This window comes from Mauremys mutica, chromosome 2 (genome assembly GCF_020497125.1).
Source record: "Mauremys mutica isolate MM-2020 ecotype Southern chromosome 2, ASM2049712v1, whole genome shotgun sequence".
In the NCBI taxonomy this organism is placed as follows: domain Eukaryota; kingdom Metazoa; phylum Chordata; order Testudines; family Geoemydidae; genus Mauremys; species Mauremys mutica.
Genome location: NC_059073.1, coordinates 18,617,858 through 18,645,023, shown reverse-complemented (window position 1 = coordinate 18,645,023; position 27,166 = coordinate 18,617,858). Strand labels below are relative to the sequence as shown.

Genomic DNA, 27,166 nt, shown 5'->3' with positions numbered 1-27,166 from the left:
GGGAAGCCCATCCTCGGGCTGGTTCAAGGTGGAGCCTTAGTGTTCACAGGGAATAAATGTGCCAGAAATACAAACACAGTAATGGAGTGTTAATGCACTCGGCTAATGCTTCGTAATCCCCAGGATTTGCTATATAGGATCTTAATATAGCAAGTGAACGTGCAATTGTTTGGGCTGAAGGGGGTGGGGGGGGAGAAAAAGTGTGTCAGCCTTTGGAATTACAGGTGGTAATGACCTCAACCCCTGCGGAAAACACCCACTCACCTGAGCGGCTGTGACCTAATGGAATGTCAGTACAGCGAGCGAGATCTGGCCCAATATTCCTCATCATTGGTGTCACAGTTTCATAGTAACTGCACTTGTATTTCTGCTCCTCCCCCCACCCCCACCCCCTCAATGTAGTCCACTCCTGGAGTGGCCAGCCAGGTCTCAGGTCTCCAGCCATCACCTGTCTCTGGGCGGGGACCAGGGATGCCGGAATGGAGGCGGGGAGGGCAGGGGGCCCTGGCACCATCAATTTAAAAGTGGAAGGGCTATGCCTCAGGGGGAAGGAGGTAGGGCATCAGGGGAAAAGGGCAGCATGGGGGAGTGGCCTTGGGGAAGGGGGCAGTGGGAGGCTTGGGGGGGTAGGGGTGGCATGAGAGAAGGGGTGGCATGGGAAGGGGTGGCATGGGAGCCACGGTTTGGGTGCTGGTGGCCACCCAACTTTTAGGGAGCTTCCATCACCCTTGGTTGGGACCCTGGCCCCACTCCCTTCTCTCCAGGGGTTTTAAGGCTGCACAGCCATCTGCCATACACTGAGATATCCACAGCAAGCCAGTCTGCCTAACGGCCAGTGCCTGTGCTTTCCTTTCTCTCCAAGGACTATGGACCGTGCAAGTTACCACACAGCTCTTTCTAAGCAAGCACATTTATTCTTTGGGTAAGAGCATCACAGAGAAAACACAATAAAAACAATAAACAGAGTTAAACACACCGAGAGTCACCCACCAGTCTAATGGGGCCCAAGCAGGCCAAAGTCTTTCCAACCCTTCCACAACGGTTGGGGCCCATCCCCGTTTGCTGAATCAGAAAGAAGGCTCAGGGTCAGGTTAAACTCAGCCTTTTTATACCAAAAGCCCTTTCTTAGTTTGAGTCTCTGGAAAACCCAGCCTGAACCAGTACAAGCAAACCTCTCCAGGGAGTGGTACCTCTCTCGAGTTGTTTAGTCTCAGCGACTTACCTTAATCACCCCGCATCTGTTTTTAGTTCCCGAGGAGCTGTGGTAACCCTCCCCCCCTGGAGTAGAACACAGCCAGACATAAGCCAGTGACAGATTTAATACAGTGATCTCCAAAGGTACTGCATGGGGTTGCAGTATCTGCTGTAATCTATATGTTTTCCCTCTCTCAAAACGGTAGATTCCATTGCTGGAGTTACTGATCCCTGAGGTGTTTTAAGTTTAGCAGCCAGATATTACCACTGGCCACCACATTCATTTGAATTGGTGGCTTCCTGGAGTCTTGGTTCTAGTGTTTAGGAATGTTGCATTGACAAAGAGGCTGTATTAATGGAATTTATGCAACAAGTCCCTTAAATAGTCCTTTGCCAAGCCTTTTAGTGGAAGACGAAGAAGCAGACACCTTTTGCATCCTTAGCATCTACTAGGTCATCTTGTCAAACATCCTCTCTGGTTATTATTATATTTATAGGTAGCACCTTGAGGCCCCAACTGACCTTGGGTCTCCACTGTGCTGGGCAGTGTGCAAACACACAGTGAGAGACAGCACCCGAGACAAGACCAACAAGCGGTGGGAGGAGAAACAAGAGGCATAGCAAGGTGAAGTGGCATGGCCAAATTCACCAAGCAGGTGAGTGGCCAAGCCCAGAATACAGTGACGTCTCCAAGCCCCACTCCAGTGCCCTCTCCACTCTAGTCTAGCCCACCCCCAAGAACGGAAAGTGTAATTACTTCGAATATCTACCTGGAGTAGCAAAGCCGCTGGAACCACGGGTGCGGGAGGGGGGTGGTGCTGCAGCATCCCCTGGCTTGAAAGTGGTTTCCCTCATATACAGGGTTTACAGTCTAGTTCAATTGCTCTCAGCACCCCCACCATACACATTGCTCCAGCCCCTCTGTGGAAGAGAGAAAAGGATGGCACAATGGGAGTCAGTGTGCCAGACAAAAGCTTAATGGAGATGTTGAAAAGCAACAACAAAACCTTATTTGACAATGTAGATAAAATTACACGCTGGAGGAACACCCTGCAAACATCCATTGTCCCTCCCCCATGTAGGTGGCATGTAGCAATGCAATGTTATTTAAAAGATGTCTTATGACAAATGTTGCCAGGTCCCCCCCTTTGTTAGCTCCCTCTGCAAAGGCCCATATAGACAGCCTCCTGGAAAGTCCATTTGACTGGGGAGAAATGGGGAAAATGGCTCAGGCTGCAATGTACAGCTGTGGATGCAAACATCACCCACGTTTGAGGGTGTTGGGATTTGAGGTTTTGTTCTGGGCCTGTCAGCTAACACACTAACTCAGCAAGCGAAATAAGATCATATATGTCGAAAGGGAACACAGCTCCTCTGCTTGAGAAGCAAGGCTATCCTAAGAGATTCCCAATAGCATTCTTCTCCCTCTCTTTCCCAAGCTGCCATTTTACAGTCTTAGTAAGAGCACCTATGCAAACGGAGCAGAAAGCTGAGCCAAGATGAGGCCAACCACAAAGTTCTGACCTTGATCTGAACTTCCTCAACGTTGCAGGAGGGGAAGGGTTAAATGCTGACTGCTGTATTCATGCCTATTTTTCACCTGCATAAATCTATATATACCCTTTCAGCGAGAAACAGATCTGTGCCGGAGGGGAACTCCACTTTAATCCTACTTTCAGATCTTCCCAGCTGTGCTCTCCATCGTGCTATACAAGCCCTTCACTAAGAGCCAAAATATTGTCAGTTCTACTGTTCAAGAGACCTAATGAAATACAGCACTCTGACTTACTTAACTTCGTATGCTTCTCAGGCGCCGGTCATGTGCTTGACCAAAGATCAGCAGTGATCCAGGGTCTCTGGTGAAAGCAAACTGGAAGTCAGTTATTGATTACATTCTTATTATCACTTGTAAGAGATTACTAACCCCGGGGTGGGACTGCAGGTGTTCTGCATTGTAAGCATTTTCCTACCTGCCTTGGTAATTGGAAACCCTTGGAAAATGATAAGGCTGGACCAATGCCAGCCTCTGGAACTTAAACAACCATCCTTTCGGCTTTTCCTTCTGCTCAGCAGAGATTTATGGGAGTTTAAACATGGCATCCTACATTCTTTGGCCTGACATCTCCTCCCAAAGATGGCATCTCTAGCAGCGCATCTGCAGCCCCCTCGCTCGATGCTGGGGCACTGGTGGGTACTTAAGAGGGAAGAACGCCACCTCCTGAACCATCAACATCTTTATGATAAAAGCAGAGGTCTACAAACACCATTAGGACTAGCTGAAAGCAGAGAGTTCAATACAATCTCATCAGAATAAGCCATATGAAGGATGGAGCATACGTTGGTATTACGAGGAACTGGTCAAAGGAAAAGAACAACACGTGACTTTACACTAATTATTTGAGATCTTAGAACTTTGGGGAATAAGATGCTTAATTTTTACCAAAAACTTCCCTTTCTCCAACATAGAGCTATGCTGCTCCTTCAGATTTTGTATTCCTCACTAAAAGGATATATAGATATTTATGCTGGTGAAAAACAGGCAAGAGTACAGCTGTCAGCATTAGCCAACCATTACTAGACAGAGGTTTCTGAGACACAACACTTCTTCCTCTGCTTAAGGAATCTTCCTACCCCACTTCACTCCCTGTTTATTTCTGTCTCCTACTCGCAACTTAGTTCCTTTTTCCATGCTGTCCTTGTGCAAGGAACAGCCTCCCATCCCCCTGCATTAGGCCGTCTCTCTCTGCTCATTCAAACCATTATTATTATTCGTTAAAATTACAGTAGCACCTAGATGCCCCAACAGAGACAAGGGCCTCATGGTGCTAGGTACTGTACAGACAGTTCCTGCCCCAAAGACCTTACAGTCATGGGCGGCAGGTATAATAGGCCAGGAGAGGCTAAGCCTCCCCAAACCCAGGCTGTGGTCCCACCCATGTTCTGCCCTGAGGCCCCACCCTTGCTCCCCATTTCCCCCAAAGCTGGCGGGGGCTCAGCCTGGGCCAGCAGCCTAGAGCTTGGGGCTTGGCCAGCTGGTGGCTCAGGTTGGTCAGCAGCTCAGGTTGGTTGACGGCTTGGGGTGGCTTGGGCCAATGGGCAGCTTGGGCTGACTGATGACCCAGGGTGGGCTGGTTGGGGTGGGCGGGCCAATGCTTGGACCGGTCAGTGGCTGGGGGGTCAGGTCCACGCTTGGGCTGGCCGGCAGCCCAGGGGTCAGCTGGGACTCGGGGTGGCTGGAGAGAGTGGGCCGGTGCTCAGGGTGGTTCAGCTGGGACTCTAGCGGACGAGGGGAGGGCAGAAAGGGCAGGGCAGGGGGCCTAGCTTCCCCAAAGGGAGGGGTTCCCACATCACGCATGCTTACAGTCAAAATACATGAAAAAGCCAAAAGATGGGAGGGAAAATGGTACAGAAAGGTGAAGTGATTTGTCCAAGGTCTATAACAGAGCTGAGACTAGAATCCATGTGTCCTAAGTACCAGTCTGTTGCCCCATATACTGAGCCACCCTATCCATCCTTTGAAATGTAATCTCTTCTATGATGGCCACAAGTTGTGAGCTCCTCTATATTAATTCTGGAACAGCGGTAGCGTCTCTAGAATTAAGGTTGAAGGCAACTTCTCACTACAAATCCAATAACCCTCAAACTTGTTTCCTCTCAGTCCCCCAAGACCAGGTCTTGATGCAAAAAAAACAAACAAAAAAAAACCCCAAAAGCAACCCCCAAATAAATCCCATGCTGTAACCACTAGACAACACAGCCTCATTAGACCAGACTGCTTCACTGCATTATGTACTGAGGCAGTGCTGTCGCTACAGAGTCTACTGCCCCAGGCAAACTAGCCAGTAGCTGCCGAAAGCAAATATTTACTGAACATTCTGCAACCCTAATATTTTGCAGCCTTAGGCAGCAGCTTGAACTGTCTGCATAGTAGCCCAAGCCCTATGCTGGGATAGTCACAGAATGAGACTGAGGGGAGCAGAGCCACACACAAGCTTTTGTTGTGGTCTGCAGTGGCATTTTTCAAAATGTGAAATGTCCTGTTACGGGATTTGCCTTTCTCTAGAAAAATCTGCCTCAGGCTGATTCAGCTAAAGGGAAGTATTACTTCCCCCGTGTTATTTTTAACACAGTACAATGAATGTTATTATATTCTCTGTTGCGTCTGGGAAGCATGAGTGAGGGGGTGAAAGCAAGTCACAAGATTTACTTGCTAGCCTGATTGTTTGATTGAATCTTTAAAAAAATATGTAGATAAGAAGGCAATGCCTCAGCGGCTGCTGCCTTGCAGGTTTTGTATCGCTCTTTATTATCAGAAATGCAAGTCACAGAGCTTAAAAAGAATCCCACGTTTCCAGAGGTCTACCCCTAAAAAGACCAGCAGGAGTAACTGTTTCCATTAGCCCTGTTCTTCTGCACTTTTTTGGTCAAAATTGTCCCTCAACTTGTTGATTTTTCAGGCACATTTTAGTGTTTGCAAAAAAGCAAAATGATTGGAGGCTGCCCTGGTGGGCTGGAAGATGTGTTGCTTAGAAATGTTTATGGTTAACGGTGTCACGCTGCAGTTTCATTCTGTCCCATCAACCTGAAAACATGGCTGCAAGGTTCATCTTTTGTCTTTGTTATTAAAACAAACCAAAACCCAGGCATGCCCTATTTCTGCTGGTTTTATAGCCCTGTAGCGAGCAACAGCTGGTGCTGAAAAATGTGTGATGGGGTGGCAGGTATCAGAGCCCCACTCCCCCTGTCTTCTTGCCCCACCTACTCGCCTCCACCTTACATGTTCCAAGTGAGCAACCGAGGCAGGGAAGGGTCTAGTGAGTGGATAAGGGAGGTTGGTGGGGAAGGGGATAGAAAAGGAGGCCCAACACTTCCCTCTTCCACCACTTCTCAATGTGCAAAACCAAGATACGGCACCATACAGGGCAAGGTGGGAAAGAATAGGGGTTGGGCTGTTTTCTCCCAGTCATAATCTCTTCTTTTCTCCCACACCAGCCTCCTCCTCCTCCTCTCTCCCTCCAGCTCTACCCCCTGCCACCCATTTACCTCGCTCATACCCCTCACCCCCATCATTTCCCCCTTGCCAGCTCACCTCCCGCCCTGCTCAGAACTCCTACCTCAGTCACTTCCAGCCCACCCTTACTATTCAGAAAGCCCCTCCCAACCACCCTCAGGCCAGGTGCAATGTCCTCTCCCTCCTCCTCCTCCTCCCCAGACATAAGCTCTCTCTCTCCCATAAGCTCAGGCAGCCCCTCCTCCTGGTCAGCTTCCCCCGCAGCCTGCGACCTCACCCCAACTCCTGCCTTTCCTGTTGCTGCAGCTGGAGAAGCCGCCAGGAGGTGCAGAGGCCTGGAATTCCTGAGCAACACCTGCTGCTTTCAGCCCGTGGACTGCACAAGCATCTCCAGCCCCACAAAGCATTCCCAGTGGCAACCAATGGCACCATGTTGTATAGCAACCACACCACAGGTACTGCATGGGGACTGAGTATCAACACTCTCCACTGGGGCCAGACCCTTTGACGATCTGGCTCCAATGGAAGGTGCTGAGCATTTGCAGTGCATCCAGGGGAACCTGCTTTGCTCCTGAACATAATGGAGGAGTCTCCTGGATTATATTTAACAGCATGTTAGTCAGTTCCAACTAGGTGGACCTGGTGTGTTCAGCTGCAGTCTGATGACCATAAATCCATGGTACACCCACACCTTGAATACAGTGTGTAATTCTGGTCACTTCATCTAATCAGAACATAAGAATAGCTACAGTGGGTCAGATCAATGGTCCATCTAGCCCAACATCATGTCTTCCAACAGTGGCCAGTGCCAGATGCTTCAGAGGGAATGAACAAAAGTGAGCAATTATTGATCCATCCCCTGTCGTCCAGTCCCAGCTTCTGGCAAACAGAGACTAGGGACACCCACAGCATGGGATTGCATCCCTGACCATCTTGGCTAATAGCCATTGATGGACCTAGACTCCATGAACCTCTCTTTTGAGATGGGGCAATCAGAACTGCATGCAGTATTCAAGGTGTGCGTGTACTATGGATTTATATAGTAGTATTCTGATAGGATTAGATAATAAGACATAAGCTTTCTTAATGGTTTCTAACATTGTTACCTTTTTTGACTTCTGCTGCACATTGAGCAGATGTTTTCAGAGAACTATCCACAGTGACTCCAAGATCTCTTTCTTGGCTGGTAACAACTAACGTAGACCCCATCATTTTGTATGTATAGATAGGATTATTTTCTCCAATGTGCATCACTTTGCATTTATCAACATTGAATTTCATCTGCCATTTTGTTGCCCAGTCATCTGGTTTTGTGAGACCCCTTTGTAATTCTTCACGGTCTGCTTTGGACTTAACTATCTTAAGTGAAAAATGGTCTAAAAAAAGATATATTAGAATTGGAAAAGGTTCAGAAAAGAGCAGCAAAAATGATTAGGGGTAAGGAACAGCTCCTATATGAGGAGAAATTAAAAACTGTTCAGCTTGGAAAAGAGATGGCTAAGGCGGGATATGACAGAGATCTATAAAATTCAGAACGGTGTGGAGAAAATGAATAAGAAAGTGTTATTTACTCCTTCACAGAACACAAGAACCTAGGTCACCCAATGAAATTAACAGGCAACAGATATAAAACAAACATAAGGACTTACTTCTTCATACAAGGCACAGTCAGTGTGTGGAACTCATTGTCAGGACACATTGTGAAAACTAAAAATATACAACTGGGTTCAAAAGAAGAACTAGCTAAGTTCATGGAGGATAGGACCATCAATGGCTATTAGCCAAGATGGTCAGGGATGCAACCCCATGTTCTGAGTATCCCTGAATCTCTGACTGACAGAAGCTGGGGCTGGAGGAAAGGGGATGGACCACTCACTAATTGCCCTATTCTGTTCATTCTCTCTGAAGAACCTGGCATTGGCTACTGTTGGAAGACAAGGTGCTGGGCTAGCTGGACCATTGATCTGACTCAGTATGGCCATCCTTATGTTCGTATGAACACTGTTCTGCTGCTGAAAAAACTGTGCCTGACTTCTGTGCTGCTGAATATATACCCCATTCGCTGGTCACATCCTTAGCTCCTCCATAGTAAACTGTACACAAAACATAAGCCTTCCTCCCCCTCTCTTCCATAAACACTACACTATAAAGCTGGAAAGAAAGTGAGAGAGATACATTTTAGTTCTAGGGTGGTGTCCAGAATCTCTGGTGCTAGGAGCCATATGACTAGGTAGGTAGGCGGATAGATACCGATCCTCTTTCTCTAGATAGACTGCCATCATTGCACACCACGGTTTGTAGATAGGATCAGATATTCATGGTGATACACTTCGCCCTTAGGTCCCCTCAAAGAAAGATGACATTTAACACCATTGATTGAGAACCATTGTACCCTAGCTTCTTATCAGCCGGTGTTCTACTGAGAGCCTTGGAAGAACAGAATGTATTAGATAAGAGATGGGAAGGAACTGTGTAGCTCTTTATAATATCAGCTCTAATCTGAACCTTTTACATTTTTAAGCAGGGTGTGACTCTGTCTAATTTGGTTCCATCCAGCAAGGGCTCTGGGATTTCATCCAAGTCTCTGCTTGGCTGGCACAATAAGCAACAGGAAAGGAACCACCCGCTTCTAGTACCTATATCAGACAGGACAAGTTGAATTAACAAGACAGGGCTCCTGTGTGGGGATGCAAGGACTCAGAGGCCTAAAGAAGACATTGTATAAAGAAGGCTGCACAGGATTGCCCTTTATGAATAAGTCCTGTAGGGTTTAATAGAACATGATATCCTTTATAGTTTTTTTAAATACTCTATAGAAATTAATAGGAAAGTAAATCCATCCTATAAAATTCTCTTGGTGGTTTAAAATAAAAGTTCTATAGAAAAGAACTCATTCTTTATTAACTTCTATGGGTGAAATCCTACTGATGTCAATGAGAGTTTTGTCTTTCTTTGCAGTAGAGCCAGTATTTCAGCCGGTAATTTCTCTGGAGCCCTAGTCAGTTTCCATAAAACAGTGTTACTAAGGCTATGCCAGCATAATTTATGAATAAACCATCCCCCCGAGCAACATAAGTTACACTGACAGAAGCGCTCATGTGCACAGCAGTATATTGGCGATCTCCCCGACATAGCTTCTGCCGGTCACGGAGGTGGTTCCTTTATGCTGATGGGAGAGTTCACCAGGCGCACTGCAGCGGTTTACAGCAGACAGGACATCGCCATAAATTGTAGAGGAGATGGTGGTAACTATAAGTCCTAGAGCTGTGTGCAAATTTAGGCTAAACGAACAAGTTTATCTGTGGCTGCAGCATTGGGACAATGCTAAGGATGACAATGGAAAGCAAACCTGTAAGCCAGAGGAGGGAGAGTGATTTCTTTTCAGGCTGGCTGCATTCCTTAGCTTGTCTGGGGAAACTTATTTGAAGGATGGAAAACAGTTTTTATTTAAATATACTGGCAAACAAATCCAGTGAGAAAGCTCTCCTGAGGCAAATTTAGTTTCCAGATAGTAACTAATTTAACTCCCATCTTTAGATACATTTAGTATTAAACATTCCTCCCGAGTTCCAGTTTAAATGAATGCTAATTGCTACCTTCCCACTGCTTGATACTATCTGAGATTCTGAATGAAAAATAAGAGACTCAGAACTGCATTTATCATCTTTTTTCCTCCCAGCAAGTATTTGCAAAGAGGTCAGCTTCCAGCAGTCTACCCAGGCTATCCAATAGGACTTGGTGACAGTTTGCATTACCCAGGGATTTCAATATGCGCAATTCCATCCCATTGGCTTCAGGTTTTGTTTCCACAAAATGACAATCATCATAAGCAGCAATTTTGTGTGGTATTTTGCATGCCATGGATTCATATGGTAATTCTCCAAAGCATCTGCTCCTCCATATTCAAACGACCCTAGCCTGCATGTGTATAGAATTACATACTAATGACTCCTCATCTGGCCTGGGATTGCTCGTAAGGCGGTCAGTGAAATGTGGAATATGTTAAACGTAGCCCAGCTTGGTAGTGCGTGAAAGATCTTGCCTTGTGAATGCTGTTCAGTAGTCTCGGTCAGATAAATTGGTGGATTCAACCCACTTTCTGGAGGACAGGTGTCCACAGACAGAGGAGTGGGCAAAAACACTTTGCTTGGCACATGCAGTCAGAGGCCCTAGAACGGCCTCTGACATTGTCCCAAGGTGCTGCCAGCCTGCAGCCATTTGGGGAAAGCCTGATGACTGGAAGCAGCGCCAGGGCTGCTGGTGGAGAGGTTTTGCCTTCTTTGAAAGGTTAGTGGCTTTCACACCCGGCAGCGGATGAAAACAACCCCCTTGGGACTGAGAATTCAAGCTGAAATTATTGGCTTATTTAAAAAATATCAGACTTTTTCAGAACAGTGCACCTGAATCTCTCGCTCACACTGCCATCCGTGGACTCAGCCCAAGTGTTAGGCCCTGTCTATACTGAGGATATCGGATTAAGGTAGCTTTCAAACTGGGGTAAGCTGCACTGGTGCAAGCTCTGTTTTACACCACCGCGTGTCTATTCTTGGCGTTGTTGCACTGCTATAGGCAGGGTCAAGCTGTGGGGGCGGAAGAGAGGTATTCCAAGCTCCGGCCACAAAATAAGCTCCTCCTGCGCCAGTTGCCAACACGAGGCGCTGCTCGCAGTGCATTCATTATACAGCTGTTTGAATTATGATTGGGCATGCGCTCTGGGAGTTACTCAGCGTGGTTCCTCTTCAGTGGGGTCTGACTAGACCTAAGGGCTCTACTGGACTCTTTGGGGTTGGCTCCTTCTTGACGGGGGGGAAAAAGTAAGTGGCCGTCTCTCCCAAGTGCCCCCCACTCACGGTGCCAGCATGAGGCATCACTCATAGCAGATTGCTCAGGTCTGCAATCTCCCTCTCCTATCTGATGTGCTTTCACAATCAATGTTGGCAGGGAAATTACCAATACCAGGTATCTGAGTTAACGCCTCACTGAGATGTATGGGGCAGTTCTTGCCTCTCAGCTGTTCTATTGGACTCAGGCTCCAGGTTAATCTCAAAAACATGAAGTGAGTGTTTCTTCTTCACACCCGTGACAGCTAGACACTCAGGCCAGGGCTACACTACGCACCAGAGTTATGTCAGGCATGGGTATGAAGAGGTGTAACCCCTGACCAATATAGCTGCATAGCAGCATGGTATATAAAGCTGTGTCCATGCTAGCAGCACTTTGCTGGTATAGTATACTGGTGTTCCTACAGTGGCAAAGCACTCCTAGTGTAGATACAGCCAGGCGGTAGCTATATCTACACCACACAGTTAGCCTAGGGGATAGGTACCCAGGTTAGCCTAGCCTAGATGCGAGCATGCCCACTGCAAAGCCCTGCCTGTGTTGCTGTGTCCACACTGTTTCTGCACTTACCTGGGTGGGTGGGTGGCATATCTAGGGTGACCAGACAACAAGTGTGAAAAATCGGGACGGGGCTGGGGGGGAATAGGAGCCTCTCTAAGAAAAAGCTCCAAATATCGGGACCGTCCCTATAAAATTGGAACCTAAGCATATCACAGGGTTTTTTTTTGTGCTGAGACACTGTAGGATTCTTTGTGTCAATTGCAGGAGACTTTGTCCTTTGTGGGGAATTGTGGGAAGGGCATTGGAGGACTATCAGCACTTAAGGGATTTAGCCTGTGTCTTTACTGCAAAATGGGCAGGTTTGAGCCTGAGTTAAAGTGGGTTGTAACTCCCCACTACCACCAGGTCAGCAAACTTAAAGCACCTCCAAAACCAGGTCAGATATTTTTCAGCATGGGCAGTAAAGAAGTTCAGGCTAAAACCCATGTCAGAGCTCAGGTTAACTGTGCAGTGAAGACTAGGGTGACCAGATGTCCTGATTTTATAGGGAGTGTCCTGATATTTGGGGCTTTGTCTTATACATGCGCCTATTACCCCCCACCCTCTGTCCCGATTTTTCACACTTGCTGTCTGGTCACCCTAGTGAAGACATACCCGTAATTAGATTCTAGAGCACAAGGCAGCAGATTGGACTCTGAACCCTGGGTGTAACCCAGTACAAATGTCCTCAGTAGAGATAGGGCCTAAGTGAAAAGAGAATCCGAATGCAGAGTGGAAGACTATTTACAAGTCTGGTTGCTGTTCAGCTTTTTGGGAGTTTAGGAACCTGCTGAATGTCTCCTACCATTTGCCAAGGCTGGAAAAATAAAAAAAAAGGTGCTAATCAGATCACAGACACATGTAGGGGGACAGTTAATCAAATAAGGAACCACGAAAGAGAAGGAATTGCAGGGGGAGGATTCTAGGGAGTCTTATGAAGAGTTTTCAATGAGTTGCTAGGACACTCAGTCACTTTCCCTTGGAATCTAACAGGTCAAGTGCATTGCCTTCAAATCACAGGTTCGCTCGCCTGTGCCAACAACAACACTGGACTTTGTACTGGTAATAAAATTAGTTTCAGCCGGAAAGTTTGTTTTTCTTTCAAGACACAAATGGGGGCAGCTGACAGTTTAACAGTCAGTGCCTCTCCCTCTCCTGGCACTGGATTGTGAAAAGCCTTAGGTGTGCTGCTTGTGGAAATGGAGAATGGCAGGGGAGTTTTGACAAGCCAGTAGCTAGTTTTTCACATGCACAGGGAAGCAAACACATCACCCCATTCTTAGAGAACCCCAGTAGCTGCCTTATGCACACCAAGATCCAGATTGAAACAGCTCTTTTCCCCTTGAAAATGATCTCCAAACTACTCCATGGATCCCCCTCTTTTCTGCCCCAGCTCTCCTTTAGTTGCCCTGGCTTCCTTTCCATCCCTCCACACAGGCTCCACCCTGCTGTGCAAGATCCTTCTCCTCAGCAGCTCCTACCCCTCTGGAACAACCATCCTGTTTCTCTCCAGGTCATTTCACAGCTTCACTAACAAATAACATTTTTCTCCCTTGTCTATCTCTCACCAACAGCCCAGGGAGACAGAAAATATTGTAACACTGTGTAACCAACACTGTGGCTCAGGTGGCTATTAACCAGCTGTTAACTGGTGTGTGGATACCAACCTGCCTCAGTTTACTTCCTCACAGCACCATTTGCAGGGACAGTTGCATTCCCTTCTGCCTCACACTCCAGCTGACTCCTTTCCCTCTGAAATCAGAGTTCAAGGCTGGGTTTTCCAAAAGAGAGTTAGGTGCCTAGCTCCAATTGGATTTCAATGGGATTTGGGCACTTACTCCTGTAGACATCTTTAAATTGCCCATCAAAGGGTAATTCCAATTTAACAGCCCACTACCGTATCCAAATCCAGCTATCAAAAATAAAAGCAAAGCGTATTATCACAGGATAAGAAATACAGAGAAAAGCACAAGCAAAGTTGAAGGTCCATGGGATATAGACACAGCTAGACTAACCAGTGGGAAAAGTTAAGCCTAGAAGCTAAACAGCTACATTGCCTAACACTAGGAAAACAAGTTGAAGACCTTGCGCATTAGGAAGTCCCGGGTCTGACTCAGCAGCTGTATGCTGTCTGTCCTCTCAGAGATGAAGTGAATTTCTCCAGAAGCATGTCTCAGCGAAGTATGTGACACCTCTCCTTGTGATACTCACCTGTCACGGGCATATTTCCCAATTCAATACAGCCATGAACTGAGTCACGCTAGAGTAAAGCAAAACCGTTCTTGTTTTTCCTGTTTCTGCCCAAGGTAACTCTGAATAAGTCACAAGAGCTGCCCCTGCTTGAGTTCTAGATTAATCCTGTTTCTTTTCCTTGTTACAGTGTTTTCAAGAATCAGGATGTGAATTTGGTAAAAGGTGTTCTTGCCTAATTCCATTGACTAAATAGGAGAATGAATTGTTTCCAGAAGAGCTCTTTAGTATATTATTTACCTTCACTCCTCTTATAAGAAAATGTCACACAAATGGAAAGATGCCTGTTTCGAGGCAAGCCAGATGAGACAAAAGAATTTTCCATTGTTTTGGAAGTTAACTTCTCTAAGCTGTATGTAGCAGGTGCAGATATCACATGGTCATGCCAAAAGCAGCATTCATCGAAGAATCTGAAAACACTTTAAAGAAGAAGGTAAATATCACTAACCCCATTTCACAGATGGGACACTGAGGTATAGTGAGTTTAAGTAACTTGCTGAAGGTCAGACAGCAAATTAATGACAAAGCCAGTTAACACCTCACTGAAGCCTGGTCTACACTAGGCGTTTAAACCGGTTTTAGGAGCGTAAAACCGATTTAACGCCACACCTGTCCACACTGAGAGGCCCTTTATATCGGTATAAAGGGCACTTTAAACCGGTTTCTGTACTCCTCCCTAACGAGAGGAGTAGCGCTAATATCGGTATTACCATATCGGATTAGGGTTAGTGTGGCCGCAGATCGACGGTATTGGCCTCCGGGCGGTATCCCACAGTGCACCACTGACCGCTCTGGACAGCAATCTGAACTCGGATGCAGTGGCCAGGTAGACAGGAAAAGCCCCGCGAACTTTTGAATATTTCCTGTTTGCCCAGCGTGGAGCTCCGACCAGCACGTGTGGTGATGCAGTTAAAAATCAAAATAAAGAAAGAGCTCCCACATGGACCATGCGGATGTGATCGCAGTAAGGGAAGGCAAATCTGTTCTATCAGCGCTCCGTTACAGAAGACGAAATTCAAAATCATTTTTAAAAAATCTCCAGACAGACGCCATAGCAGGAGCTCAGCGCACTGCTGCGTGACAAGCGTAACGGAAAGCCAAAGAATCAAATGGACGCTCATGGACTGGAGGACTCAAGCTATCCCACAGTTCCTGCAGTCTCCGAAAAGTATTTGCATTCTTGGCTGAGCTCCAAATGCTTCTAGGGTCAAACACAGTGTCCGCGGTGGGTCAGGGCATAGCTCGGCAATCTACGCACCCCCCCCCCACCCCCAGAAGTGAAAGGGAAAACAATCCTCTCTTGACTCTTTTACATGTCACCCTATCTTTACTGAATGCTGCAGATAGACACGATGCTGCAGCACTCAACACCAACATCCTTGCTCCCCCCCTGCCATGGGTGGCTGATGGTGCAATAAGACTGGTATTCGTCCTCATCATCAGCCTATTGGCACATGGGGTACCAAAAGGACTGGTAACCATGCCGACTAGCATCCGTTAGGTTGATCAAGGGTGCCTGCCCCTAATTTTTCCTGGTAGATGGTGCAATATGGCTGGTAACCATCTTCATCATAGCAACAGGGGGCTGAGCACCATCAGCCCCCACCCTTCATGTGTAAAGAAAAGATTCAGTTGCCCCTGGACTAGCAGTGGGATGCTGGGCTCCTCTCCTACACACTGCTTAATGTCCTGTCTGGACTATCATAGCAGCTGGAGTCTGCCTTCCACTCATTTCTCACTAACAAGTCACTGTGTCATCACACAAGTGGGGGGACAATGCTATGGTAGCCCAGGAAGGCTGGGGGAAGAACAGAATGAACAGGTGGGGTTGTTGCAGGAGCACCCCCTGTGAATAGCATACAGCTCATAATTTCTGCAGGATCTGACACAGAGCAGCTGTGCTCTCTGGTTATGATATACAGTGGTTCTCTAGTACACTTGCCCATATTCTAGGCAGGACTGATTCTATTTTTAGATACCAAAAAGGAAGGATTGACTCAGGGAGTCATTCCCAATTTTAGCTTTTGCGCCCCTGGCTGATCTCAGCCAGGGGCACTTATAACAGCAGCAAATGGTACAGTGCAAAAGGACTGGTAGCCACGATCATCTTATTACCAATTTATGGTATGGTAGATGGTGCAATATGGCTGATAACCATCTCTGCTGTCATGCAAAAGCAAAAGCATGCTGCTGTGTAGCGCTGCTGAATCGCCTCTGTGAGCGGCATCTAGTACACATATGGTGACAGTCACAAAAGGCAAAACAGGCTCCATGATTGCCATGCTATGGCATCTGCCAGGGCAATCCAGGGAAAAAAGCCGCGAAATGCTTGTCTGCCGTTGCTTTCCCAAAGGAAGGAGTGACTGATGACATTTACCCAGAACCACCCGCGACAATGATTTTTGCCCCATCAGGCACTGGGATCTCAACCCGGAAATTCCAAGGGGCGGGGGAGGCTGCGGGAACTATGGGATAGCTACGGAATAGCTACCCACAGTGCAACGCTCCAGAAGTCGATGCTAGCCTCGGACCGTGGACGCACACCACCGATTTAATGTGTTTAGTGTGGCCGCGCGCACTCGATTTTATACAATCTGTTTTACAAAACCGGTTTATGCAAATTCGGAATAGTCCCGTAGTGTAGACGTACCCTGAGATATACGGGGCAATTCTCACCCCCCAGCCACAGGCTCTAACCATCTAACCATTGGGCTGTTCCCATAACCCTGGGGTCAATCCACTTACCTTTTGCCAAAAGTGGCCCTCACCAGCCCTACTGTAACATAGTCTGAGCAAGAAAGCTGCAACCTTGAGACGCCCAGGGACTGATTGTTTCATTCAGTAGCTGCCCCCGCTAACATTTAGATGCCCACTTCAGGGTGTCTTACCTGAAAATCATTTCAGATCTGGTGGGCAGTAGCACAGAAACAGAAAGATCATTTCCATGAATCATTGCTAGGGTGGTACTAAACTTAGTTACAGAGTATTGAAATATCACCTATACTTACATCATGGTATTAGCTTGTCCTTTCGGAGGCCCCTCCTGGAGAGTGATACCGCAGTCTCTGTGTCAGTGTAACTGCACCCTCCTTGTACGTATAGCCCTTAAGTTCTTTAAGCCCTAAAGCTGGATTCTCCTCTCACACTGCTTTTAATACCAGTTTTGCTCCACTGACATCAATGGAGTTATTCCTGATTTACACTAGCATAAGTGAGAAGAAAACCAGGTCTCCAGTTTCAAAAACTTTTGGTAGCATTAACTCCATCCACTAACCTACTCAGATCATCCTTTTACAATTGTATTTTATAAAACCAAAATAAACTAGTTGCACTTCCTCCTCGTCCAAACACCTCTCAATATTAGGCTAAATTCTCTATAAACACCAACTTCCAATGGACCCTTTTAAATACAGATAGTCCTCAAGGATGTGCTGCTTTATCCACTGAGGTTTGTTATCTATTTGGGCTAGTGTTTCTATTAACAACTCTAAAATAATATCTTGGAAGCATAGCTCAACATGTGACAATGGCAAGTCCTGCTAGGCAATGTTGAGAGTTCACATACCCACAGGACGAAAATTAGGATGAAAACTGAAGATACGAGTCACAAATAGCTCATAGAATTAAAGGCCAGAAAGGACCATAGATCATCTAGTCTGACCTCCTGTAAGTCACAGGCCAAATAATTTCACTCAGTTACCTTTGTATTGATCCCAATAACTTGTGTCTGACTACAGCATATCTTCCAGAAAAGCATCCCATGATTGATCTGACGATAGCAAGAGTTGGAAAATCCACCACATCCCTTGATAGTTTTCTCCAATAGTTAATCAGTTAAAAACATGTGCTTAATTTGAATGTATCTGAATGAATGAATCTTCCTGTCATTGCTTCTTCTTATGCCATAGACTGCCAAATTAATGAGCCCTGGTACTTTCTCCCTGTCAAAGTACTTATATACTTGTAACGGGGCTAGCACCCACCTCTTGTGAGTGCCCTCTCTGGTGGGTGTGTCCGCAGTCTTTAAACCAGTCCCAGCCCTGCCTTCAGGTTATACCCCCAGGGCTTCCTCCCTGGAGGCAATGTTTTTGCCCTCTTAATTCTGTTTTGGCCCCAGGCCCAGCTGGGGTTTACTGATGTTCAATTGTAGGCCCTTCCCCACTGACTTCGGGGGGGAAGGTGAGGGGAGACCAGGCCGGCCCACTACTCCAGGCCTCAGCCTTCACCACTACCGTATCTTTAGTTCAGGGCTTTTCTAAGCTCAGGGCCAGTAGCCAGCCAGGAGCTCTTTCTTACTCCCTCAATCCCTACTAGCACTGGGCTGTCCATTGTACTGCAATTCCCTGAGCCAGCCACACTTCTCTAGTGAGAAACAGCACTGTCTGTAGCTCCTTTTTTATAGGGCCCTCCCTGGCCCTGATTGGCTGCTTCCCCTGCAGCCACTCTAGCCTGCTTGGAGGACTTCTCCACTGCAATTTACCTGGGACAAGTGTGGCAGGCCCCTGAGGCCTCCACCAGGGAGCTTCTCGGCCTAGTCCGCCCCATCACAATACTGTAATCAAGTCACCTCTCAATCTTCTTTTTGGTAAGCTAAACTGATTGTACCCTTTACATCTCGCACTATAAAGCATTTTCTCACAGCCCTCAAATCATTTTTGTGGCTCTTCTCTGTATCTTCTCCAGTTTTTCAACATCCTTTATAGAATGTGGATACCAGAACTGGATGCTGTAGTCCAGTATCAGTCTCACAAATGCTGTATACAGAGGTAAAAATCACCTCCCCTGTTTATACATCCAAGGATCACATCAGCCCTTTTTGCCACAGCATCACACTGGGAGGTCATGGTCAGTTGCTTGTCTAATGTGACCCCTAAATCCTTTTCAGTGCTTGTATGATGGTCACCATCTTGGCTGACACACTAGGGATTGAACTGGGGACCTCCAGAACTAAAAGCAGGAGCTGATACAGCTTGGGATAAAGAGCCAAGCCTCGGTAATGGGGGACAGTAATAGCATCTGCAGTTTGAGCACAGAAGGGGACCAGTACCGCACACTCACCAGTGCATTACGCCTGCAAGTTTACTAGTAGCCTTGATTTCCCCTTATCATATGATGGAGGTGACTGACTGGAATCTCATTGCATGGCCAGAGTGTTAAGCTGACATTCTACTGTGAGGAGCACTGGCTGGCTTTTCTCCTCAGATACCTTTATGTGTTTGTCAATATTTTCCTACTATTTGCCATGGTACTATGGCAAAGGTCATACAAATCCCCATTAAATAAAAAATGAAAGACTTGTGAAATTCCACAACCTCTTGCCAACTTTCCCTCTGAGTCTCCCTCCCCCGTTTCAGAATACAGATAGCACTTTCAAGTTCTTTAAATCATTTTCAGCATGCAAGGCATGAATCATGTCCCATCATCCCCATCTTTCATTTGGCATAGATGTGTGTTGGTACAAAGCACGGTGCAGTCATTTATTATTAGAGGAGTCAAATTAGGGAAAATAGAGAGACAACGGAGCTCATTCACAGCCTGGTTTTGGGTGTCTATGAACAAGAAGGTCCCTGCCCATCAAAGCTGGATTGCTTCAGTCTGATGAAGTGCCATCTGGATATTTAATTAGAAAATGCAAGCTTGCTGAATGTTTGTGGGCTACAAAATGAAATTCATTGTGTTGTTAAATGCATTCAGAATATTGGAATTTGGATAATCAAGCCTACACTCCACTGATCTCTCCGCTGACCATAAATTCACAGCCGTTGGCAAATAAAGAAAGGGGTAGCAGACTATGTAATGGTCAAGATTTTGGAGTGAGGATACAGTACTTTGTTTTCATGGCTGCAGGGTGTGCTGTTTGTGAGGGCAAGGTACCAGATTTGTCAGAGAGAGACAATGTCTCAGCAGAGAATAATGCAGTAGGCTGCCAAGCTCTTTGTTCCTGCAGGATACTGGTTTAAAGATTTGCTGACGCCTTATGCAATACGCTGAAGAAAACATTCCATTCAGGGAAGAAGATATTTTCGGTGGCCAAAGCTTTCAAAAGGGACTAGTGACAGTGGGTGCCCAACCTGAGCTATTTTAAAGGACATCGAGCTGTGATGCATGAAGCTTCTAAGTACAATGAATATTATTACTGGATCTAAAATTATCAAGCTCTCTCTCTGTTCTCTAGAACTTCATTTCTGTTTAGACCTATGATGACTGTGCTTTGTTAATCCCTTATTTATCTGTACTCAACAAGCGAACTACCTACAGTAGATGACAAATGGAAAACTATTGCTGGCACTTTAAAGATTCTTACCTCTTGTTTACCCTTTACCTTTGCCTTTCAGACCAGGCAGATTGCAGGGCTGATTGCATATTAACCTTCAGGGTTAACAGAAAACTGATAATATATAAAAAATATTGTTCTTTCTGTCAGGTAAAACAGATGGCGCTTTACAGGCAACTTAATAAAGAGCACAGTGAAGGCAGGGTGAGTTTTATGATACCAGGCTTTAAATACAATGTAAAATAGACTATAGTGCTAGCTGGAAAGGCGAGGCGGTAGCAAGAGGGATGAGTTAAATAATCAACAGTAATCAATTGAACACTAAAAACACTCTGGGCTCGGGGAGTCAAGCTGTGCATTTTCTGGATCATATATCAGAATCTGTAATAAGGTTCTGCAATATAACGACTGCCCTCACGTATATTTATCCAACTGCCTTTTACTTAGAGGATGCACCAGCACCACCTTAAGGTCTTTAATGGGGCTGGGCAGGTGTAAAGGGTGTAGTTCAGAGACAGTGGGGTTGCACTGCACAGATGGTCCTGAAAATGGAATGTAGGTAACTGTTGTTGATCATGCAGCTGCTGCATTGCTTCTGCAGGACTAACAGTTGTACAAACATATTATTGTCACAAATTAGTGAACGGGGCTCTGAACACACCCAAGGAATTTATATGCTGAGTTATTTTAACAGTCATTCTTCAGAGAGGAACCACAGAATAAACAAAGAAGGCAATCATATGCTTCATGAAGAATTGTGGAAAGAAATGAACCACAGGAAAGAATTGCACAAGGAACTAATAATACTTTGTACTTCCTGAGTGTCAATCATCTGTAGATCTCAAAGCACTTTACATGCATTAATTGACTAAGCCTCACAAATACTCCTCAAAGTAGACAATATCCCCATCCTACAAATGTGTAAACAGAGCCTCTGGCTTGTGCAGTATCACATGGGAGTCACAGGCAAAGCTAGGAATGGAGACCATGAATGCTGACTCATTTTACTGTAATAAGGGCCTGATCCAAAGGATATTGAAGTCCACGGGGATGTTTCTATTTATGACACTGGGTTTTAGATCAGACTCTGCATCCCCAGTAAACTGAAGCAAGGGGAAGGAAAAGAACTAATAAAAGATGTGCATCAAGGAAAGCAAGGGAGGCAGAAAGGCACTGTGAAATAGTGCATGATTGGAGGGGCGGGTCACAGCAAAAGAGCTATTTTTAGTCTGTTTTCACTGGCCAGGATAATGAGGAAATGAGGGAACAGATTTAAATATTTTATTAAAGATAATGTTAAAATTATATAATACACAGGTTGAGAAACGAGTGCCTGTACATCTGGGAGTAGTGCTTAGATTATCCACAAAGTCATAAAATACATCTAGTGCATAATCAGCAATAACCCAAATTTAGGTGAATAAATTTAACAATACAGTTTAGGTATTTAGAATCGGAACACTCGGGTACATCACTCATGAAAAGTTGTACAGAGACTACTACAGGCAAGTTAGATCAAAAGCAAAGGGCAAACAGAGAGTGGAAAAATTACCCAGCAAAATTAAATGTAGGTGCAGGTGGGAAACCCCTGAGTCTTTTAAAAGAAGTGGAGGGAATAAAAAACTCTAAAAATCTTAAATAAATGGTAGGTATCAGAGGCACCTGATGGCTGCTTAAATGTGACTAGAGTGACTATGTTTAAGAAGCACTGTGAGAAAGAATTAAGAAATTATTAGCCCATTAGTCCGGCATTTATTCCAGGCAAAATTTCCAAGCACTGAATAATGCGAGTCAATATGGAGATGTTTCAGAGAAAGGTAGCTAATAACAGATACACACAGGGTTGGCAGGAATAATTAATACTGTCAAAATGAATGTTCTCCTTCAACATAACCACTGATTTAAGCCTGATTCTGCAACTGCTGTGTGCAAACAACTGTTGTGGCAGTACCATAGCCACAAAAGGAAATATAGTGTCGACAGTGGGACAAATTCTCTGCTGGTGGAAAAGGGCAAAGCTCCAGTGACTACAAAGATGGTATTCATTCTTTTACACCAGGTGGCAGTTTGGCCCAGTATATATCTACACATATGGAAGGCAGTCAACATAAACTGATAAAGAACATTGGAGAAATGCCAAGCAAATAGAATCACTAGAGGAGGGATTAGATATCGGTTGATGAGAAAGGAGCAGAGAGTAAACATTAATGGTAAAATCTCCAAGTGGAGGCGGATTAAGTGGGGTACTGCAGAATTTACCATCATTACTCATTTGTATTGCTGTAGCATCTAGATTCCACTCAGGGAGCAGGGCCCCATTGTGCTAGGTACAATAAAGATATTTTCATTAGTGATCTATAGGGATTTGTAAATTCAATTGCAATTACATTTAAAGATAACACTGGAATAGCAGAAAATGTACAAAAGGACCAGTTCAAACTGTAAGGTGACCTGCAGAGATTAGTAGTAGTGGGCCCTTCATCTGCCTGTCCATCTAAGCTTTATTTCATTTAGCTATGGTTCTTCTATAGTGCCTAATCAGCTAAGCACTGTAATGAGATGACATTAATAGGCATATATCTATGGAGCGTAACTCAGCAGTACATCTGCAGATAGGGGGACACATCTGGAAAGCATAAAGGCCAAGTTAGACCAAAGGGTGAGAGAAGCCTGCAGAACAACATCACAATAAATAAAGCCGCTGCTTTTCCCTGATATGCTTCACACAAAGGGAGATCAGCTGTAAAACTAGGGAAGTAATACTGTTGTTGTCTAAAGCCCTGGTACAACTGCACATGGAATATCATGTGTAGTTCTGCTATCTAAATTGTGGAAAGATCTAGAAAAGCTGGAAAGAGTACTAAAATGATAGAAGGATAAAAGATATGTGGAGGGACTAAAAGTGCTCATAAACAGGGGCGGCTCCAGGCCCCAGCACGCCAAGCGCGTGCTTGGGGCAGCATGCCGCAGGGGGGGCTCTGCTGGTCGCTGGGAGGGCGGCAGGCGGCTCCAGTGGACCTCCTGCAGGCGTGCCTGTGGAAGGTCCGCTGCTCCCGGGGCTTCGGTGGAGCATCCGCAGGCATGCCGACGACCGGCAGAGCGCCCCCAACCGTGCCACCGTGCTTGAAGCGGCGAAATGGCTAGAGCCGCCCCTGCTCATAAACCCTGATTCTCCCCTACCTTTCTTTTTAGACCAGATTAACTGGTGCTCTCCAGCTGTTCTGCATTGGTCCAGTGACTCAAAGCAGCCATAATTCTGGGTTTGCAGCTGCTCAGCATCACCAGAACTGCACAAAGCAATCAGAGTGTATGGGGGCACCTGGATCCTTATGTCACCATTGGCCCCAGATTCAAAGTGGATGTAAGATGCCACCACTCAGATTTTGGCAGCTCCCTCCAAGTCCTATTGAAGTACATGGGAAGTGCAGATACTCAGCACCTCTGAAAACAGGCTAGTAGAATGTTGTATCCAATTTGCACAGGTGTGAAATAACTACAAGGCATAAGGCGTAAGATAAGCAGTGGGAATGATATTTAAAGTACCATTGAAAAGTATTGCAATAAGAAGTGCCAGGCTGACCTTTTCTAGTGCTCTTTTCTATCCCCACAATCATGATTCATCTCATTTTCTGGAAACTTCCAGGTTTGCATTTGCACATATCAGCGAACAGGAGAATTTGGATGTCTGATCTTTCAGAAAACAAGTTTAAAAGCAATTTCTACTCAAAATGTTCAGTGAAGGGAAATGCAAGTCCCTGGAGTATTGAGAGAACAGGTGTATTTATTCTCATTCACATTAGTTACTTATTAAAAGATAATGAAAACAGTGTGTTCTGCAAGGTAGGAATAAATAGTTAAAGGTGCAGGTGATAAACATCTGAGGTAATGATTAACTAACCCATAAGCTTTTGTAACCATAACAGGTCTTAACATAGCTTAACATTTAACATAGTTTAGCAGGAGTAAAAAACATAGATCTGTGCCAAAATGTCCCAAAGTTGAACAACAAATGTCTGATCTCAGGACAATTTACTGTATGCTTGTGAATATGTACGGAAGACTGAGTGCAACACTGCCCTCTGCTGATGGGAATATCCGGTTTGCTTCAATGTGTGTAATCTTGTCGCAGTTCAGTAGCTGGTACAACACCACTATAAACTTTACTACTGCCACAGCGACTGGAGATTCTCTTTAAGAGTAAGTGGGAGGGACCTGTGGTTTTGAGAAGACAGTGCCAAGTTTCCCCCCTGCTGACAGCCACAAAGCTCTGTGCTCCCAAGGTCATCATACAACGGCAACAACTGCATCTCCCATAAAAGTAACTGAAGGTGATAAAAATGACTTGGTTGCCAGACAGTTAGTCTGACACCTGCAAAGAGGGTTATAGAAGAAATCCAACAGACAAAAATGAAATGAGATTTACAATGAAACAAAGATCGACAGCAAGGAAAAGAGCAGCCAGGAATTAGGAGACAAGTTGAGAGTTATTTTCTTCCAGGCAGAGATAGTGAGTTGATGCAGGATATTTGTTTTAGGACTTAAATTGTTCCAGGATGGGACACCGGCCCTTTTCAAAGCCTGTACCTGCTTTGTCTCACTTCACCTGGCCTCCTAAAGAGGAACTTGGAGTCTCTCCTACCAGTGGTCCTGCAGGCCACAAGAAGGCAGGTGGGACCAATGGGCAGAGGAGTACAAAGCGACTCAACAGTCAATGCAAGGGAAGGCCTGGAGAAAGACTAGGGCCATCCCCAACAATTATGATGCCCTATGCAACCTGAGCGCCTGCTCCCCGCTGTGCAGGGTCTGGGCTGTGCTCAAGGCCTCCTGGGCTGGGGAGGCAGGAGCTGTGGGAGCTGCTTTGGGGGGCCCCACAGGCCCAGAGCGGCCTGGGGGATTAGTGGGGGGCCTGCCCCAGCCTACTCTGCTCCCCCCACCCCAGGCGTGTCACTTGGGGGAGGGGGAAGGACAGCCCCCCACACTCACCGGCAGCGGGAAGCAGAGCGACGTGGCTGGGAGCTGGCAGAGTGGAGCGGGCTAGGGCCAGATTGCTCCACTTCCCACCGCTGCCGGTGAGTGCGGGGTCAGGCCCGACCCCTGCTGCCAGTGCAGGCCCCTTACTAATCCTCCGGGCTGCGTCCATCACTGGGGGAAGAAGTGGAATGGGGGCAGGCCGGGGGGCGGAGCAGGGGGGAAGACTAAGACTAAGACTAGGGCTGGCCACCGGAGCTGATGCTGCCATGTATGCAGCACTCAGTTGCCTAGGGCACCATGAAATTTGGGGCAATTTGGTACCCCAAATTTCATGGTTCCCTATGCAGCTGCATATCCTGTGTATGCCTGGGGACAGCCCTGAGAAAGATCCTTGTTCATTATAGAGCACAGCAGCAGTCACCCAGCAGAGACCAGGCTATGGGTGGGGAATTAGGGTGAGGAGAGAGGCGTACAGACTGTGTAGAGAGGAGGTGAAGGCTCAAAGAGCCATGGTGCTGGGGAACGGGGGACAAGAAGAGGCCCGTGGAAGAGTCCGGGAGAGACATGGGGAAGTAGGGTGTGAAACTGATGGAAGAATCAGGAGAAGGCAGAGAGAAAGGGGACACAGACAGGGCAAAGAGAGAGCTCCACAGAATCCAGGAGCCTGCTGTCAAATACGCAGGGTTCTGCCCATAAGATGCGGGTCTTGCCCTCTGCTCTTCCATCTGTTCTTACTCTGTCTTCTCACAGGCTCCTACATGCTGACATTCCTCCACTTCCAACACCTGCCATAGCTCCTTCTCATCCAGCCCCTTTGCTCCTGGTGACTGAGCCAATCTGTGGCTTGTCTCAGAGAAGCCTTCTGAAACACAAGTCCATCTCCTCCATTCTTCTACACTCTGTAACCTTTGCATCTTCCTGAATCGTGGGCCATCCTTCTCCTTCCATAGGACGTGTGCACGCCAAACCTTCCAACTACAACACTGGCCATATACACCTCTGACTCGGCACCATCCCTGCTGAAAGCCTCAGCTATGTCTTCTCCTCCACAACCCTAGACTGCTGCAACGCTCTTCCCCTCTCAGTGCTCCAGACTCCAGCGTGTGTCTAGTGCTGCTGCCTCCTTTCTGACAGGGACCACGCAGTACAGCTCTCTCTCCCGCAGGCTCCAGAGAAACTCCATTAGCTCCTCACCTCTTCTTGGTCCAATTCCAAATTTTCCTGCTTTTATCTTTAAAACCCGCTACCCTACTTCACAGACTATTGGGCTGAATCTCTGCTTGGACCTGATGCAGTCACCCGGTACGACATTCTCATTTGCTAGTACTTTGTGCTAGAGAAAAAGACTGTATGAGCTGCAAGGCAACAGAGAATCAGGATCCTCTTTGGTTTCTACCTATTTCCCTTCTCTATCTCCTCACAAGATGTTGGCCTCCTCTCTGGCTCAAACTCACCATCAGTAGCACAAAAGCCTTCTGTGAAGCTCCTTCCATCTGGAACAGCCGACAAATTTCTCTGCACCCCACCATCTGTTTCTGAGTCTCCTCCAAAACACCCTCCCTGCCTTACAATTCTTAATTTCTCTCTCCTGCTGGTACTTATTATTTCAATCTATAACATGACTTAACTCAAAGCATTTTTGATGACCATCTGCATGAAATAAGTGATTAAAAACCCCTTTCTATCATTAAAGGTTAAATAGGGGTCGTCTCATGAATGGGTCCTTTTTTTTCTGAACAAATGCCCTATTGTGTTCCACTTTCTCAGCTTGAATTTAAAAAAAAATTGTCTCTTGTTAATATGGTTGTGAAGAAAACCTTTAAAAATGTGACTGCAGCAATGTCTGCCTGTTTCTGCTGTCACGCTAACGCAGTGGCTCTGATGCCCATCAGCAGCTCTGAAGCATGATATTTGTAGGAGTGGGGCAGGGCCGGCCTTAGGGAAAATGGTGCCCTGGGTGAACTGTCTTTGATGCCCTTTCAGTCCTGTTCCCTGAGCAGCGGGTGGCCGCTCACCAGGTAGAGCAGCAGCAGGTGGAGCGGTAGTGGTGCTGCAGGTGTCATGCTGCTGGGAGGGCAGAGAGGGGA

The 27,166-nt window shown here is 46.4% G+C and overlaps 2 long non-coding RNA genes across 5 annotated transcripts in view; one reads left to right on the top strand and one right to left on the bottom strand.

Moving 5' to 3' along the window:
- Positions 1–8,900, top strand: part of LOC123362930 — a 66,043-nt gene extending 57,143 nt beyond the window's left edge. For all 3 annotated transcript variants that reach the window (XR_006576647.1, XR_006576646.1, XR_006576648.1), the window contains 3 exons: positions 1,692–1,850; positions 6,512–6,660; positions 8,730–8,900. This is a non-coding gene — a long non-coding RNA (uncharacterized LOC123362930). The remainder of the gene's footprint in view (positions 1–1,691; positions 1,851–6,511; positions 6,661–8,729) is intronic.
- The window catches only part of LOC123362932, a 78,304-nt gene extending 54,482 nt beyond the window's left edge, over positions 1–23,822 (bottom strand). Inside the window, exons 1-3 of one of the 2 annotated variants that reach the window (XR_006576650.1) lie at positions 23,689–23,822; positions 2,984–3,050; positions 1,972–2,115 (exon numbers count right to left, since the gene is read on the bottom strand). This is a non-coding gene — a long non-coding RNA (uncharacterized LOC123362932). Of the gene's footprint in view, positions 1–1,971; positions 2,116–2,983; positions 3,051–23,688 lie in introns of those variants that run through there. The other variant, XR_006576649.1, reaches the window with a different exon arrangement.
- Between the last annotated feature and the right edge of the window lie 3,344 nt (positions 23,823–27,166).